The sequence below is a fragment of the Peromyscus maniculatus genome, chromosome 8, assembly GCF_049852395.1.
Source record: "Peromyscus maniculatus bairdii isolate BWxNUB_F1_BW_parent chromosome 8, HU_Pman_BW_mat_3.1, whole genome shotgun sequence".
NCBI classification, from domain to species: domain Eukaryota; kingdom Metazoa; phylum Chordata; class Mammalia; order Rodentia; family Cricetidae; genus Peromyscus; species Peromyscus maniculatus.
The window spans coordinates 32,146,051-32,163,733 of record NC_134859.1 but is presented as its reverse complement, the minus strand read 5'-3'; the positions used below and the strand labels follow the sequence as shown (position 1 = coordinate 32,163,733).

Genomic DNA, 17,683 nt, shown 5'->3' with positions numbered 1-17,683 from the left:
CACATTAAAGCCCTGGTCTTTGACTTTAACAATCAGGAAAGATTGGATATATATTGTTTTCCTTGTAAGCTGGTTCAGACAAGTTGAGATTTCTACCTTACTTTCAAAATTAAAAAGGTCAAATGAGTTGTCTTTCAAAATCATTAATGATCCCATTAAAAATATCTATTGAAACATCTCCAGAACTTATCAAAACACTTATTTCAAGCATTACTCCATAGAGGCCCCAGGCTGCAGGGGAGAGAAAGCTCTCCTAGTGTGTCAGCCTCACTGTTGACATGCAGGGTCCTTAATGCCACACCACTTCCCTCACTAAACACCATAAACCAGCAGACACATTTGGGAAGTAAAAAGTGTGACTGCTCTGTTTATCGCCATTGTTATTAGTTTTGCCTGAATATTTATTACAGTCAGAAGTGCATACCTATGCCTTATCATGACTTTCTGGAGGGTGAAATTTCCAGCAATATTTGCATTTTTATAAAATCCTTTGCTGCATAGTGGAGGCTATTTAGATTACAAGTAACAGGTGCGGATACTAACCAATTTCACCCAAACAGAAGTCATTTATTTGAAAAATACAGAGGTATTTTTCACAGAATTTAAAAGTAGGAAGTACACATCATTTTTTAGAAGAGACTGGGATGAGGACTTCTATCTTTCTATTCCAAAAAGAAACTCTCCATAGTGATTTCTCCTAGCTTTAGGGTGACCAGAGAAAAATCCTTCAGAAATTCCAAGAACTTGCATGAAAATGTCTAACTGGTGGATCTGGAGTAGGTGTTCAACCTAGTTCAGGTAGAACCAAAGAGATGGTTTCATACTGTACAACCTCAGCTACATAAGGTATGTGTGGTGGGTGGAGGTATAGCTGTGGGTATAGGTAGGTGTGCAGTCTTAGAAAGGGTGAGTGGTGGGTCATGCAGATGCTTGCTGTGTACGTAGATGTTCCATGTACAAGAGGCAGTTTCAAAAGGAAGTTCCTAAGGGTTGATGGAAATGCTTCAACATTAAAAGACTAGACAGCCAAGTTTTAAAGGTAGAGAGAAATTCTTAAGGTCAACTTCTGTGACTTGTAGTTGAGAATCCAGCTTCTCTAAGCCTTCAGTGAGTGCTGTCAGGTAAGACCCAGGGGTGCTCAGTTCATCAGGAGCAAAATTCCTTGACACCAGATGCTCCCTACAGAAGAGGCTGCTGAGTGAACTTGTTCACAACCACATTGGAAATGCCAGCTGAAGACTTTCCAGAAGTCCTTGGTGAAGCCCTTAGCAGGGAAGATTCTATACCCCTCCTTTCTCTGTCAATTGGAATATCCCCAGTGACTTCCCCAACAGGAAAAGTCTTTTTTATTTCATAGAGACAATGCTACACAAAGAAGTTACAGCAGGGCTTTGACCATGAATGTCACTGCTGACACTGAGGATGTAAATGTCAGAAGGGAATAACACACATGCCTCCCCCTTCATACCTAGATTGCTTCCTGAAAAGAATCAAGGAAGCCAAACTAATATCATTCTGGTCATTGTTTTCTCCCCGCCTTGCTCAATCATTTTGAGAGGCTTCTGAATTTTTTTTCAGAAGGTCTTAGAGCTTTACTTTCTTGGATTCTGTTCCTTGGTTCCTATTTTGAACAGGAAAATAATTTATGAACAAACTCATGCTACCAGCTCTACTGCCACACTACTATATGTGAGTGTTTTCCTTATGTTGGACTCAAGCTAGCTAATGACTCTTCTGTCCCTCACATAGGCCCCTTTATACAACTCCAAAACTTTCTCTTTACTTACCCATGTGAGACAGTCTCCTGGATCAAATCATCTGTGTTTCTATGCTTCTTAGCTGTGGAACAGGAGCTATGTGACTCTTCAGAGCTTCTGTCTTTACCTAATGTAAACTGGTGATAATATCTGGAATTCCTATAAGGAGGCTATGTGTGAACCTTGAAGAACATTTCTTGGCATATGGGAAGACCTCAATAAGTGCTTGCTATTACAGTTATTGCCAGTTTCTGTGAATGGCAATATCAATTACCAGACTGTCAAGCTACGGAGGTATTTCTGACTCCCCTCTCTCCAGCAATTATCCATTATAGCACCCCTAAGGAGGAGGATGGCAATAATGCCAGGTGAGACTAATCATTGACTATATGCTAAGTTTTAATAGACACTAAACACTTTACACTTATTTGATTCCCTTAATTTGAATATCCATTTTAACGATGAGAAATGTGAAATTCACAGAGATAAAGTCATTCTGGCATGTGAGAGGGAAGGGCAGAGCCACAATTTAAATTCAGGTTTGTTGGGTGCCTAAACTCACCGAACTGTTATAAGATTCTATATCCAAAATCAGGCTGCTTGCCTCTGAAGAATCTCTTTAACTCAGTTCTCCCATCCCACCCTATATGAGCTCCCAGTCCTTAGTTTTCTCTTCCACAACCCATTCTCCAACTCCTCTGAGTTATTTTTGTAAAACAATCAACATGCACAGGGGCCATGCTAATCTTCTCTGTATCATTCCAATTTTAGTATATGTGCTGCCAAAGTAAGCACGCAGGATCACCCAGCAACAGAGAAATGGATGATCTACATGAGCAAACTAAATATGTGGGGGGGGGCGGTAATGGAGGACAAGGTTTGCGGGGGGGAAGAGAGCGTAGGAAAGAGAGAGGTCCCAGCTCCATCAGGAACAGAGTGGAAGAACAGGGAAAGAGATACCATGATAAATAAAGACACCATGGGAATAGGAAGAAACAGAGTGCTAGAGAGGTCCCCAGACATCCACAAAGATACCTCCACTGTAGATTACTGGTAATGGTCGAGAGAGTGCCTGAGCTGACCTACTCTGGTGATCAGATGGCTGAACATCCTAACTGTCATGATAGAACTCTCATCCAGTGAATGATGGAAGCAGATGCAGAGATCCACAGCCAAACCCCAGGTGGAGCTCCAGGAGTCCAATCGGCATGAGAGAGGAGGGATTATATGAGCAAGAGATATTGAGACCATGACTAAAAAAACACAGGGACAAATAGCCAAACTAGCAGAAACACATGAACTGTGAACCAATAGCTGAGGAGCCCTCATGGAACTGGACCAGGCCCTCTGGATAATTCAGACAGTTAATGAGCTTGAATTGTTTAGGAGTTCCCCAGGCAGTGTGACCAGGACCTGTCCTCGGTGCATGAGCTGGCTTTTTGGAACCTAGGGCCTATGCTGAGACACTTTGCTCAGCCTTGGTGTAGGAAGAAGGGGACTGGACTTGCCTCAACTGAATCTACCAGGCTGGGCTGACTCCCTAGGGGAAACTTTGCCTTGGAGGAGGTGGAAATGGGGCGTGGATTGGGGGGAATGACTTTGCCAACTATTGAACTTGTTAAGTTGCTGGTTCTTTCAGACCCAATCAAATATCCTTGATGATTCCCAACTTCACAATCACAGTGCCTGTTTTCCTCTTTACTTTCATAGCACTGTATTCATTGCCATGAATCTTGTTAAATGGTTTATTTATTATTAGTTACTCTATACTACCTTTATCTACCACAGAATGTAAATTATTAGAGGGCAAAGAACATTTCCTCATTATTTTGTGATCCTAGGTATGACCTGTATATTCAGCCTCTGTGGTGGTTTTAATGAGAAATATCTCCCATAGGCTTGTGAATTTGAATACTTTGTCCCTGGGTGGTGCTGCTGTTTAGGAAGATTGCGGATCCTTTAGGACATGGAACCTTATTAAAGGACATATGCTACTGGGAATGGGCTTTGAGATTTACAGCCTTACCCCATTTCCACTTCACTCTCTGTTTCCTGCTGTGCCAAAGAAGTGTGATCATTGTCTTTAGCTCTGGCTGCCTGCTTCCATGCCACCCCGTTCTGATGAACTCTAACCCTCTAGAAGTATAAACCAAAACCAAGTCTTTCTTCCATAAGTTGCTTTTGGTCACATCTCATCACAGCAACAAAAAGTAACTAATAGAGCCAATGCAAATATTAAATTTGTTCAGAAATAAGAAAGGAATTCACACACTTATGTAACCTCCTGTGGTAGTTTCTCAAATGTGTTCCTAAATGAAAATGTTTCCTTTCTCATTTATATTCTTTGTAGATTTAGATACCTTTGGTTATATGGATTTCTTGAGGGCCTATTCTGTTGCCCCAAGAGCCAATGATTCTGTAAAGAAGTTTATAGACGCATCTGAAAGCTTTGTCATTCTCCAGAGAAGCAAAAGTTCTTTTAAGTTTCTGCTGCATAGAAGATTCAGGAGGTGGTAATTAAAGTGATTAACAAGAGAATACGGATGTTTAAGTAATCTGCCTACCAGTTATTCATTAGCGGTCTGTACCTCCTAGATAGCAGACTCATTAATTTAAACACATTTCATTATATCTTGGATCTTATTTTCAAAGAACACAGTAAGTCAGAGAGGCTTTCTGAATGGAGGATGGGTGGAGGAAGGATTAACAGGCGCGTGGTTAGGAGCCGGCTCTCTTCTGGATCTTGGGGCCCCATGTGCAGTGCATCCCATCAGCCTGCTGAGTAAAGTTGTACCACAGACCCGCTTCAGGGGCAGTTCAATGTGAACTGTGTGTCCCTGTTCTGTCTCTTAGCCAACTGGACCTCGACTTTTCAACTGACAAAAAAATGGTTGGGCTGGGCCTGTAAAGAATGCTGAAACTGCTTTTATCTCTCAGAAACATAAATTAAGAAAGATTGAGACAAGGAACAGCCAGGCAGCTCAGTAGATTAAAGAACTTGCCACTACAGCTGATGACCTGAGTTCAAATCTTGGGACCCATAGTGTGGAAGGACAGAGCTGAGTCTATATATGCCATATAACAAATAGATAAATGAATATATATATATATATGTATATATATACATATATATATATATATATATATTAAATTGGAAGAAATACTGAGACAAGAATGCAATCAGCAGTGTAGGAACAAATGCTGAGGGATCATGGGCTTCATATCTTAGGGACTAATCTGTGTCAGAATTAAGCTAAATTTTTATTAAAATGTAGATTCTATGGCTATATCATCAGACTTCTGGCAATTAGGTGATGAAGACCCATGCTACTTACATGCAGTAATCATAACTATATAGTGGGCATGACTTTGAAAGCCACGATGAGCCATGTGCAAACTGAGGTTGCCAGAGGACAGGCATCATGAACAAAACAGAATCCTTGTGAAGGAAGACACTTATGTAAAAAAATTTATTGGTATAATTTTCTTGGATACAGGAAACCCATTATAACCAAACTTAAATGGCAAGAAATTTCCCAGGAAAATATAAAACAGCCCACCAAATATCAAAGAAGGGTAGCAAAGAAGGGTTAGGTAATACAAAGGCCACAGGGGTACTATAAAGTAGCAGAAGGATGGCAGGACCTGAGGTCTTACTAGAATTACTCCACAGTTGATAGGTGTGAGCTCTGATCTGTGTTTCCCATCTCAACATTGTTCAATTCAAGAGTATTCAGCTGAGTGTTGGGATGGAAAAATGAAAAGCCAATTGTCATGCTTACATCATATGCTGCCTCAAGAAGGGGGCACAGCAGCCTCATTGTCTCTGCCTGTCATTCAGGGAAGGAATTCCCTGAAGATGATTGAGTACTACAAAAGCATAGAGAAAGGATGCTAAATATCCCCTGAACCAAAGTATCCAACATCAAAGGATGGAGAGATGGCTCAGTGGTTGAGGACATTTGCAGCTGTTCTAAAGTACCCAGATTTGGTTTCCAATACATAAATGACAGCTTTCAACTGTCCATAACTCTAGTTCCAGGGCATCTGGTGCTCTCTTCTAGACTCTGTGGTTACTAGGCACAAACACACATAGCACATATATATATGCAGGCAAAATACTTATCCACATAAAAAGATTAGAAATTAGAAAGTTGACCTAAAATTTGACATCTTTGTGTAAATTCTAAATGCTGGTAATGAACTTAATTAAACATGAGACTATACAGGTCAAATAATGCGGGTCTACAGTCTGGACACCACCTATTATAAACTGTGTTTATAAGAAGCACTAACATATCAGATAGAAGAACGGCAAAATCCAAGCCTTCCACATGTTGACATATATGGTATGCACATCAGATCCAGTCTAGGTTCACCCAAGTGGGCAGGACAGATGGAAGAAACTGGTCTTGTCTAAGTCCATAGATTTCAGACTGATCATCTCCTCTGAAAGGCCTGGTGCGAGGCTATAAGACCTTATATATAATGAGACAATCACTGCTCAGACAATGTGACCATATTATTTTGTTGTTGTTTTTTCAAGACAAGGTTTCTCTGTGTAGCTTTGTTGCCTTTACTGGAACTCACTCTGTAGAATTCACAGAGATCTGCCTGCCTCTGCCTCCCATGTGCTGGGATTAAAGGCATGCACCACCACTACCCGACTAATATATATATATATATATATATTGTAATTAAGATTGGTGTTTCAGAAGGCTCAGTTTCTTTCCAGAAAACACTCTGGTGGAAGTTTCAGGGTGAGATTAGGTACTATCTGATTGAATCCCATTCCTTCTAGTACATTTCTTAACTGGCTCATAGTAAAGGTTTCTCTTTTATTCTTAAATGTGACTGCTAAGTGAATTAAATGCAGTTCTCTAAATCACTGGAAAGAGAGGTAGCAGCTAAAAGTTCTCTTTAATGGGTTTATTGTTTGAAATTGAAATATTTGAACATGAGACTCCATAGTTACAGATTCATAAAATAATAGTGCATGCCTGGCAACTGTCCGTTGTCCTCTCTCTGTCTTCCATAACTACCCGGTTAGTAAATGAAACCTTGCATTTGAATAAATCCATTTGGGCCTAATTTCTGCCTCTTCATGCTGTGACAGAGCTGTCAAATTTGAAGTGTAATGACTGTATGATTTCTTATAATGGCACTCAAAATACCTCAGAAACAGATCTGAATGTCATCTAAGTAAGTTCTCTGTGGGGTCCAGACCCATTTAGAGTCCCCTTTAGGCACAGCAGTGCAAGAACACATTGCAAAGGAGCAAGTGTGAAGTGGTATCACAGAGAGTGATAGGCAAAGTGGAGCCTCTAGGAGCCCAGAAAAATGAAAAAAAAAAATTACATTGACATTATTTTAGTCAGTTCTCTGTTGTCATCAGAGAACTGATTGACTACTATTCCTGGGTTGTACAGTGGGTAGGTAGCCTAAATGCCCCTGCTATCCCATAGGTGGACAGACTTGTCTAAAGAGATGACCACACATCCCGAACATTCCCAAGCAAATTAATATTCCGTCATTCAACTCCACTTAACCCTGTGAAATAAAAATGCATCCCAAAGATGCTTATTTTTTAATATTTATTTTTATTTCTATGTATACATGGGTCTGTTTGGACAGGGGCATGTGACTGCAAGTTGCCCATGGAGGCCAGAAAAGAACCCTAGAGCCAGTGGTTGTGAGTCACACAGTGTGGGTGCTAAGAACCAAACTGTGGCCATCTAAAAGAGCAACGAGCCCTCTGAACCACAGAACCATCTTTCCAGTTCCCAGACAGCCATGGTAGGTTCTTGGTCTTTTTCACAACTGGGTGACCAGTTTAAGTAAGTCAAGGTAATTACTCAACAGAGAAAAAGGTGCTGTAATGAATAAAGGATCTAAGTTGTACTTTCAACTCTGTTAACCAGACAGGAGAATTAACTTCATCTTCTTGGCATTCTGGACCTTACAAAGCAGTCGCTGTTTGAAAAGACAGAGAAGGAGCTATTCATACCAGCTTATGTTCCCTTGAACCCCAAGACTCTGTAGAAATGCCTTGAAGTTTTGAGAAATAACAGCAACACTAAAATTTGAAAGTCAATGGCTTTGATAATCTGTAAGGATTTCCTCTCTGTCATGTGTAAGTTTTTGCTTCATTATAAAAAACTAGCAAAACTACATATTGACATTCAGGTATGTATTATAGCAAGCGTAGATGATGATGTTTGGTGGGCTTCCCAGGAAGAGACCATAGATGTGTGATGGCTTCTTCTTCCTACATTGAAAATTGGATGGGAGTGATGATCACATCTGTCTGGATCTCACGGAGTTGTTGGCATCTAGTACATAATACAAGACATCTCACAAGCTCAGTGCATTCTAAATGTGTGAATGAAGAGGGATATGAATGAATGTGTAAATTTTATCCCTTTAGCTTTGGTTTGGATTCTAAATTTCAATCCTGAAAACGTCCTCAGCCGAACTTTTTGCCTTTGCTCCTTTTCTAGTTGTTAACTTCTAAGAAATTCATTCTAGAGATAATTTAGAGCAGTTAACTTGTGATTAAATTGCCCCATTGTCCCAGGTAAGGATGAGGAGATGTTAGAAAAAGGCCAAGTATAGCTTGGCCAATGCTTTTATTTTTAAGTAGCTTTACTTTTATTTTTATTATTTTTTATAGTATTTTTATTTTATAGTTAACTTAATTTCACATATCAGCCACAGATTCCCCCATCCTCCCTCCTCCCACCCCTCAGCCCTCCCCCCCAACCCACCTCCCACTCCCACCTCCTCTAAGGCAAGGTCTCCCCTGGGGAGTCAGCCCAGCCTGGCAGACTCAGCCAAGGCAGGTCCAGTCCCCTCCTCCCTACACCAAGGCTGAGCAAAGTGTCTCAGCACAGGCCCCAGGCTCCAAAAAGTCAGCCCATGCACCAAGGAGAGGTCCTGGTCCCACTGCCTGGGGACCTCCCAAACAGTTTAAGCTAATCAACTGTCTCACTTATCCAGAGGGCCTGGTCCAGTTCCATGGGGGTTCCTCTGCCATTGGTTCACAGTTCATGCACCTCCTCTAGTTTGGCTATTTGTCCCTGTGCTTCCTCCAACCATGGTCTCAACATCTCTTGCTCATATAATCCCTTCTCTCCCTCACCAATTGGACTCCCGGAGCTCCACCTGGGGCTTGGCCGTGGATCTATGCATCTGCTTCCATCAGACACTGGATGAAAGTTCTACCATGACAGCCAGGGTATTTGGCCATCTGATCACCAGAGCAGGTCAACTCATGCACTCTCTCGACCATTGCCAGTAGTCTACAGTAGAGGTGTCTTTGTGGATTTCTGGAGAACTCTCTAGCACTCTGCTTCTTCCTATTTCCCCTGGGGTCTTCATTTATCATGGTATCTCCATCTACATTCTCCCACACTGCTCCTGATTCAGCTGGGACCTCCCTCTCCCCTAAGCTCTCTTTCTCTTGACCCTTGCCCTCCATTACCCCCCACCCCAACCGGAGATCACTTCCTAAATATAACACCAGTAGCACAGACACTGCGAGAAGCAATTAATAAATGGCACCTCTTGAAACTGAGAAGCTTTTGTAGGGCAAAGGACATGGTCAATAAGACAAAATGACAGCCTACAGAATGGAAAAAGATCTTCACCAACCCCACATCTGACAGAGGGCTGATACCCAGAATATATAAAGAACTCAAGAAATTAGACATCAAAACACCTAACAGTCCAATTAAAAAATGGGCTATAGAGCTAGACAGAGAATTCTCAACAGAAGCTCAAATGGCTGAAAGACATTTAAGGAACTGCTCTACATCCTTAATCATCAGGGAAATGCAAATCAAAATGACTCTGAGATACCACCTTACACCTGTCAGAACGGCTAAGATCCAAAACACTGAATACAGCTTATGTTGGAGAGGATGTGGAGCAAGGGGAACACTTCTTCACTGTTGGTGGGCATGCAAGCTTGTACAACCACTTTGGAAATCAATATGGTGCTTTCTTAGAAAATTGGAAATCAACCTCCCTCAAGACCCAGCTATTCCATTCTTGAGCATATACCCAAGGAATGCTCAATCATACCACAAGGGCACATGCTCAACTATGTTCATAGCAGCATTATTTGTAATAGCCAGGACCTGGAAACAATCTAGATGCCCTTCAGCTGAAGAATGGATAAATAAAATGTGGTACATATATATAATGGAGTACTACTCAGCAGAGAAAAATAATGACATCATGAGGTTTGTGGGCAAAGAGGACCCTAAGAAAGACACAGGGATTGCCCAACGACAGAGAAATAGATGCTTTTTCTTTTTTAATGGGGAATACGAAATATCAAAGAGTGTTTTGGCATGATTTCTTCTATAGTTCTGTATTTGTTTATTAAGGCCTTTATTCATCCAGCCGATTTGTTCTCTTCACTGTTGTCCCATGCTAGGGGACCAGCAGTGCACATTCATTTGGAGGCAGTCCACATATAGAAAGGTAGCGAGGCCAATGTAGAACAAATCCATGTCTTGAGGACACAGAATGTACTGAGAGCTGCAGTAGTGGATTGCTTCCATTTAATAGTCCTAGAGGCAGTTAATTAGCGATGCTTACACAATCCAGCCCTTGCTGACAGGCAGTTTAAGGTTTGTGGTGGGGTCTGATATGTTAGCAACATGTGATTTTTTTTTTTAACTTTTGTTTGGCCATTTTGCCTGTGTCATCTACTAGAGTTCAGCAATGCTAATGACGGAGTTGCTTCAGAAGGAGAGAAATGGCCAGGGTGGTGGCAGAAGGAAGAGCTCCTTTTTCTTCTTTGGGAAGAACCACAGCTCCTGCACATGGCTCATGTCAAGTGGCTCCCAAGGCTCTGCAGAGTATGGGAGAAAATAGGAAAAGGAGCACCCCCATTTTATCCTCTTAAATGAGAGTCAAACCAAGAAGGAAGAGAAAGGATAGAAATGGTTACTGAGCAGAGAACAACAAGAATACGTCTCCTTGATTCAATCAAGGTGGTCTAGAAAGGACTTGCTGAAGCCTAACTGGAGGAGCATGGGAGAACATTCTAGAGAAGATTTCAAGGCTGTAAGGTAGGAAAGTATCACATACTTGAAAAACCTAAGAAAAAGTTGAGTATGGCTTTGGAGAGTGGAACATTAAAAGGCACTGTAGACTACCTGTTCTATGCTAAGGACTTTCTGATCAAAACATCAAGTGAAAACCTGCTTCTGCAGGTGACTCCAGAAAGACTATAATGGAAATGGTATTAAAAACAAAACCCACTAAATCATGACCCCTCCCCGCACCCCCCCACATGTCAAGTTAATATTGAATGATAGAATTCATTAAATAATGAGTCTGCATAACTATTAGGAATCTGTAAATAATCTCTGCACCACAGGTGACTCTATTTTCACTAGTTGGTGTATGTTAGCACTAATCCTCAGGCTCTGAGAACGTTAACCAACATAAAAAAGCATTGTTTCAGAAAGCCTCTATTTTTAGAAGTGCTATTAGCGGAAGCATCACTCTAACCTTTTCCTTGTTCTCTCTGTGGCATGCACATTAATTAACACTTCCACCCTACAAGAATGTGTTTCTTCCCATGTGCTGGTGGTGGTATTTCAGAAGCTTGCTGGAGATTAGAAAGCACTAGAAAAATAAATCTGAGTGGTTTTAAAAAATGTTCTTTGCTGCGTGTAATTTCCTGTTTAGGCACACCTCCCCAGATCCCAATTAGGTAGAACTCATGATACACTTTGAAAAGAAGGGCAGCGAACTTGAACCTTACCTTTGGTGGCTGATTTGTCAATTTTTAAAAAATCCTGTTTTCAGAGAGTTTGTATGGGATGTAGAAAGAATCATTACCTAATCAATTATAAATAATTTTAACTTCTAAAGATCCTATGGTGGTCTGGATAAGAATGGCTCCTATAGGCTCATATATTTAAAGGCTTAGTCACCAGGGAATGGAACTGTTTGAAGGGATTAGAAGTATTAGGAAGTGTGGCCTTGTTGGAAGTGTGTCCCTGAAGGGTGGGTTTTGAGGTTTCAAAATCCAACAACATCTGGTCCAGAGTCCCTCTCTCTGCTTACTGATCAAGATGTAGCACTCAGTTACTGTTCTAGAGTTTGCCTGCATGCTGTTTTATTCCCTGCCATGACGACAGTGGACTAAACTTCCTCTGAAACTGTAAACAAGCCCCAAATTAAATGTTTTCTTTTGTAAGAGTTTCCTTGGTCATGGTATCTCTTCACAGTAATAGTACACTGATTAACACAGATCCAAAAAGAAAAAAAGAAAAATCATAGTTCACATATATAGTTCACCTTTCTATTTTAAGTTGACTTTCCCTGTCTCCTTAAAACTAATCCCTACAAAGATGGGAGGGAGGGCTCAGAGGGACCATCCTCCTTACTACTGAACTATTACTGATGAGATTCAGTGAAATGGGGAGTCAATCATTGCTTTCCATTATATACCCACTGGTGACTACATCAGGCTCCACTGGAGAGACCTGATCTAATGGCCACACAGATGGTCCTAGTTAAACTAAATGAGTCACAACAAAACTAATAGTCATGAATCTTGGAAAGGGACAAGGAAAGGGAGAAAGAGGTATAGATAGAGGTAGAAAGGAGATAAGAAAGGTGGGAGAATGACCAGACCGCATCCTGCATACATATCCTGAACATGTATACAATTTCCAAAGAAGTAACTTAACTTACAAAATCATTACTTTGTCTGATAAATATGAATTTTCCCTAAGTGTTTACTACAAAAAGGAATGAAAATTTTCTGAAGGGATAGTCATTGATTCAAGCTATATTTTCAGTTTACAAGGAAACTCTAATAAAATTACAAAAGATTTAAAATGAAAACAGTGGGAACTAGATGACATCTCCTTTTGAAATGCTGATTTAATAAGAGCACCATAAAAGAGAAAGCTTTAGTATCAATTTCTTTTTTTTTGCAGTTATGAATTTTTTAAAAATTTTTATTTATTTTTCTTTATTAAGATTTTTTTATTCTTTTTTTTCTTTATAAGTGGGCATGGGTTTTTATTCTCAGTGCATGGCATTGGTTTCTGCTCATCAGCAAAAAGCTTTATTGGTTCCAACAAATGACCCCTTTTCAAACTCTTCTTCCCGTGTCAGTGGGACGACACATTTGCATTACAGATTTGTCAGTTTATAGCATCCCCCCAAGAACCATATAAATACATGTGAAACATTACACATAGAGCTTAGATGATATCACATGCAAATACAGATGGGGTGCACTGTGAAGCTGAACTGCAAACTATGGCAATACCCACTAGGATATACATTGCTTTGATATCATCATGTCTGTCATGCAGACTACAACAGTCAATTTTCTGTTTGTTTGTTTGTTTTACAAAAATAACCAGTGCTCATTATACTAGTTACTGAGAAGAAACTCAAAATTCCTGTCTGCATGCCAATTAGAAAAGAGGGCATAGATCAATTTGTTGGCACATATATATGGCATATTTATATGTGGCATATGTACATATGGGGAGAAAACACGAACCAAAGGCCAGTTTCCCCTAAATGGTGCTTCGGATTTGAAAGAGGTCTGATGGGGAGAAAGAGAAACTATCCTAGAGACCTCTTTTGATAACCCTGCAGGTAGTGAGGGAAACCCCAGGAAAGAGACTTCTCATCTGTCAGGACATGGATGTATGCTGCCTTGGAGGAGTGCCAGGCTTGTTGGTAACTAGGGCCGAGGACTAGTTGGGCTTGTTTATGAGGCATTAGCTGGCAAACAGTGTCAATGACAGTCTCTCCTGGTAGGCAAGGGAACTGTGACGTGGGGCTTGCATTTCTTTATGCTTCTTTCAATTCCCCTTCTCCCTAGAGTGACCCCATTAGTGAGTTTTTGTGCATAAATCTGAGTAGTGGCACCTTCCTCTTTTATACGACACAGCAGATGGGAGACTGAGCTCCAAAAGGAAAAGATAAATACAGCAATGATTGCTTCCAGTCTGGCCGTCTGAGGACTAGGTCCCTCTCAACAGTCCTTCACTGTCCTCTAGAGTGCCTTTCCCATCCCAAAGGATGTAAGAGAGACCAGCTAGATCCCCTCTGGGCCTTTGTGGATTCCTCAGGTTTGGATTTATATTTTCCTTCAAGCCTTAGGGGACAATTGCCCAGAACAATCAGCGTGATCACCTCAATGCCAAAAATCCAGAGGGGCACGCATGCTTGAGTGTGCCTGACTCCTCTCCTGTGTCCCTCCCTTTCTTCCCATCCCTTGCCTTACAGTTGAAGCTACCTGTGATACCATCCCAGTCTGCATTCAGCCACCTTTGCGTCTCGGGTCCGCCCCATGGCACTGGTGGGGGTGCACACTTACAATGCCTGTTGTTCTAAAGCCATCCTAGCCTCTTCCTCAGTAGACCACATACCCTCCCTCCCAGCCATTCAGCTCAGAGCCAGAACTTTTGCCTTCCCAGCTCTGCAGTTAAGCCTGCTGTCCCCTTTCTTCTTCTTGGGAGAGGTGAAGGGAGGTGAGCTCCCTGCAACCCAATCGGCCTTTTTTATTCATTTTTACCAACCATAGATCCCCTTCTCTTTCCCCCTCCCTCTCCCCCATCCCCCTGCAGTGTTTCCCCTCAATCCACCCCCCCCCCATTCCTTCCTCCAAAATGTAAGGCCTCCCATGGGGAGTCAGCAAAGCCTGGTACATCCAGTTCAGGCATTACAAGTACCTCCCCCAGTATCAAGGCTGTGCAAGGTGTCCCACCATAGGTAATGGGCTCCAAAAAGGCAGCTCATGCACCAGGAATAGATCCTGATCCCACTGCCAGGGGCCCCTTAATCAGATCAAGCTGCACAACTGTCTCACTCATGCAGAGGGCCTAGTCAAGTCCCATGGAGGCTCCACTTCTTTTGGAATCTAAAGTTCATGAGTTCCCACTAGTTTGGTTTGGTTGTCTCTGTGGGTTTCCCCATAATGATATTGATGCCTCTTGCTCATAGAATCGGTCTTCTCTCTCTTCAAATGGACTCCTGGAGCTTGGCCTGGTGCTTGGCTGTGGATCTCTGTATCTGCTTCCATCAGTTACTGGATAAAGATTCTATGATGACAGTTGGATATTCACCAATCTGATTACCGGGAAGAGCCAGCTCAGGCAACCTCTTCACTATTGCTAGTAGTCTATGCTGGGGCCATCCTTGTGGATTCCTGGGATACTAGCACTGGGTTTCTCCCTATCACCATGAAGTCGCTTTCTATCAAAGTATCTCTTTCATTGTTCTCCCACTCTATCCCTTCCCAGTTTGACCATCCCATTCCCTATGTTCTTATCCCCCATTTCCGACCCTCTACATCAAAATACCAAAAAATCTAATTTAAAAATGGGCTACAGAGCTAAAGAGAGGATTCTCAACAGAAGAATCTCAAATGGCCAAAAGACATTTAAGGAATTGTTCAACATCCTTAGTTATCTGGGAAATGCAAATCAAAATGACGCTGAGATGCCATCTTTTTTTTTTAGGAAATTTTTTCTTCTTTCCACAAACCAACCATAGATCCCCTCATCCCTCCTCCTGTTCCCCCGCTCGCCTTCTCCCCAAGTCCACCTCCTAATACCACCTCCAAAAAGGTATGGCCTCCCATGGGGAGTCAGCAAAGCCTGGCACATTCAGCTGAGGAATGTCCTAGCTGCTCCCCCTGCATCAAAGCTGTGAAGTGTCCCATCATGGGTGATGGCCTCAAAAAAAAAAAAAAAAAAAAGTCAGTTCATGCACTTAGGAATAGATCCTTTTCCCACTGTCAGAAGCCCCACAAACATACCCAGCTACACAACTATCTCTCCCATGCAGAGAGCCCAGTCCAGTCCCATGCAGGCTCCACAGCTGTCTGTCCAAAGTTCATGAGTTCTCATTGGTTTGGTTCAGTTGTGTCTGTAAGTTTCCCCATCATGGTCTTGATGGCCCTTGCTTATAGAATCCCTCTTCCCTCTCTTCGGCTGGACTTCTGGAGCTCAGCCTGGTGCTTGGCCATGGCTCTCTGCATCTGCTTCCATCAGTTATTGGATGAAGGCTCTAGGATGACAGTTAGGGCATTGACTAATCTGATCACTGAGGTAGGCCAGCTCAGGCACCCACTTCACCACTATTAGTAAACTAAGCTGGGTTCATCCCTGCAAGGAATGCTTAAGCATACCACAAGGACATTTGCTCGACTATGTTCATAGCAGCATTGTTCATAATAGCCAGAACCTGGAAACAACCTTGATGCCCCTCAACTGAAGAATGGATAAAGAAAATATGGCACATATACACAATGGAGTACTACTCAGTAGTAAAAATCAATGATATCATGAAATTTGCAGGCAAATGGATGGAACTAGAAAATATCATCCTGAGTGAGATAACCCAGACTCAGAAAGAAAAACATGGTATGTACTCACTCATAAGTGGATACTAGATGTAAATCAAAGGATAACCAAACTATAACCCACAGCTCCAGACAAGCTATGTAACAAGGAGGACCCTAAGAGGGATGCATGTATCACCCTGGGAAGGGGAAATAAATGAGATCTCCTGAGTAAACTGGAGGTTGGGGCTTGCAATGGAGGGTAGGGGATGAGGGATGGGAACATGGGGGAATGGGATGGTTGAGTTAGAAAAGGAGTGGAGTGGGAGAGCAATGGGGGAGATATCTTGATAGAGGGAGACATCATGGGGATAGGGAGAAACCTGGTGTGAGGGAAGTCCTGAGATACCATCTTCCAACTGTCATAATGGCTAAGATCAAAAACACTGATGACAGCTTATGTTGGAGAGGATGTGGAGAAAGGGGAACACCCCTCCACTGTTGGTGGGAGTAGAGACTGGTTCAGACACTTTGGAAATCAGTATTGTTTCTTTTTCAGAGAATTGGGACTCAATCTACCTCAAGACCCAATGATAGCATTCTTGGGTATATACCCAAGGGATGCTCATTCATGCCACAAGGATACTTGATCAAGTATGTTTATTGCCAATTTCAAATGCTTGCCCCCATACTACCCATACCCCCATATTCCAAATGACACGTGTGCAAGGTTTGGCTCTCAAATAATGGCAATACTATGAAGTGGTAGAAGCCTTGGGTGGTGGGGCTTATTTGCGGGAATAGATTATGGGAGACCTACCCTTCACTAGAGCCTTGGCCCCTTCCTTTCTCTCTGTTCCTGGCTGCCATGATGTGAGCAACTTTGCTTTACCATGTGTTCCCTCATGATGTTTTGCCTTGCTACAGGTGCTGAAAAGTAGAGTGAAGTGACTGGAGATTGAAAACTCTCAATAGGGAGCCAAAGTAAACCTTTCTGCTTTCCAGATGTTTATCTCAGATGTTTTGTCATAGTGGTAGAAAGCTGATGAATACAGCACTTGGAAACAATACAGGTTCAAAATGATAGAACAACAAGACTATCATGGTTCCTCTTGTCTTCACCTGTAATTTTTAGCTTTTGGCAAGTTGCTTTTTAATAAATGTTAGAGATTGTCCTCATAAGAATTAGAATTCTAAGCAGAGAAACAGGATCTAATGAGGTATAATTGACACTCAAGAAACTAAACATAACAAGTTTCTAAATTAAATTAGTTTGAAAATATATATTATATATATAAATCTTGGCAAGAAACCACACCTGAATATTCCCTCTGACTTTCTCACTCAGTTCCTAGTATGCTAGAATGTAACCCTGAGAATGGGAGGAAGCCTGAAAATGTGGATCTTTATGTAACTATGAGAAGAACAACTTTCTTTGCTTTTTTATGATTTGACTTAAATCTCATGGAAATGGGTTTTTCAGAAACGTGAGTGACACATTTCTGCAGCTACTGGTTTTCCCAAGAAGTATAGGTTTCCTTGGCAACCTTGTTGTAATTCACTCTCCCTTGGCCCTTGGAGGCCT

The 17,683-nt window shown here is 41.8% G+C and overlaps 1 protein-coding gene and 1 non-coding gene across 3 annotated transcripts in view; one reads left to right on the top strand and one right to left on the bottom strand.

Annotated features, from left to right (window-relative positions):
* The window catches only part of Sgcd (sarcoglycan delta), a 933,235-nt gene that overhangs the window by 156,063 nt on the left and 759,489 nt on the right, over window positions 1-17,683 (top strand). The window lies entirely within an intron of this gene.
* Window positions 2,449-2,552, bottom strand: LOC121831867 (U6 spliceosomal RNA). The gene has a single exon (XR_006075469.1). It is a non-coding gene; the product is annotated as a U6 spliceosomal RNA (small nuclear RNA).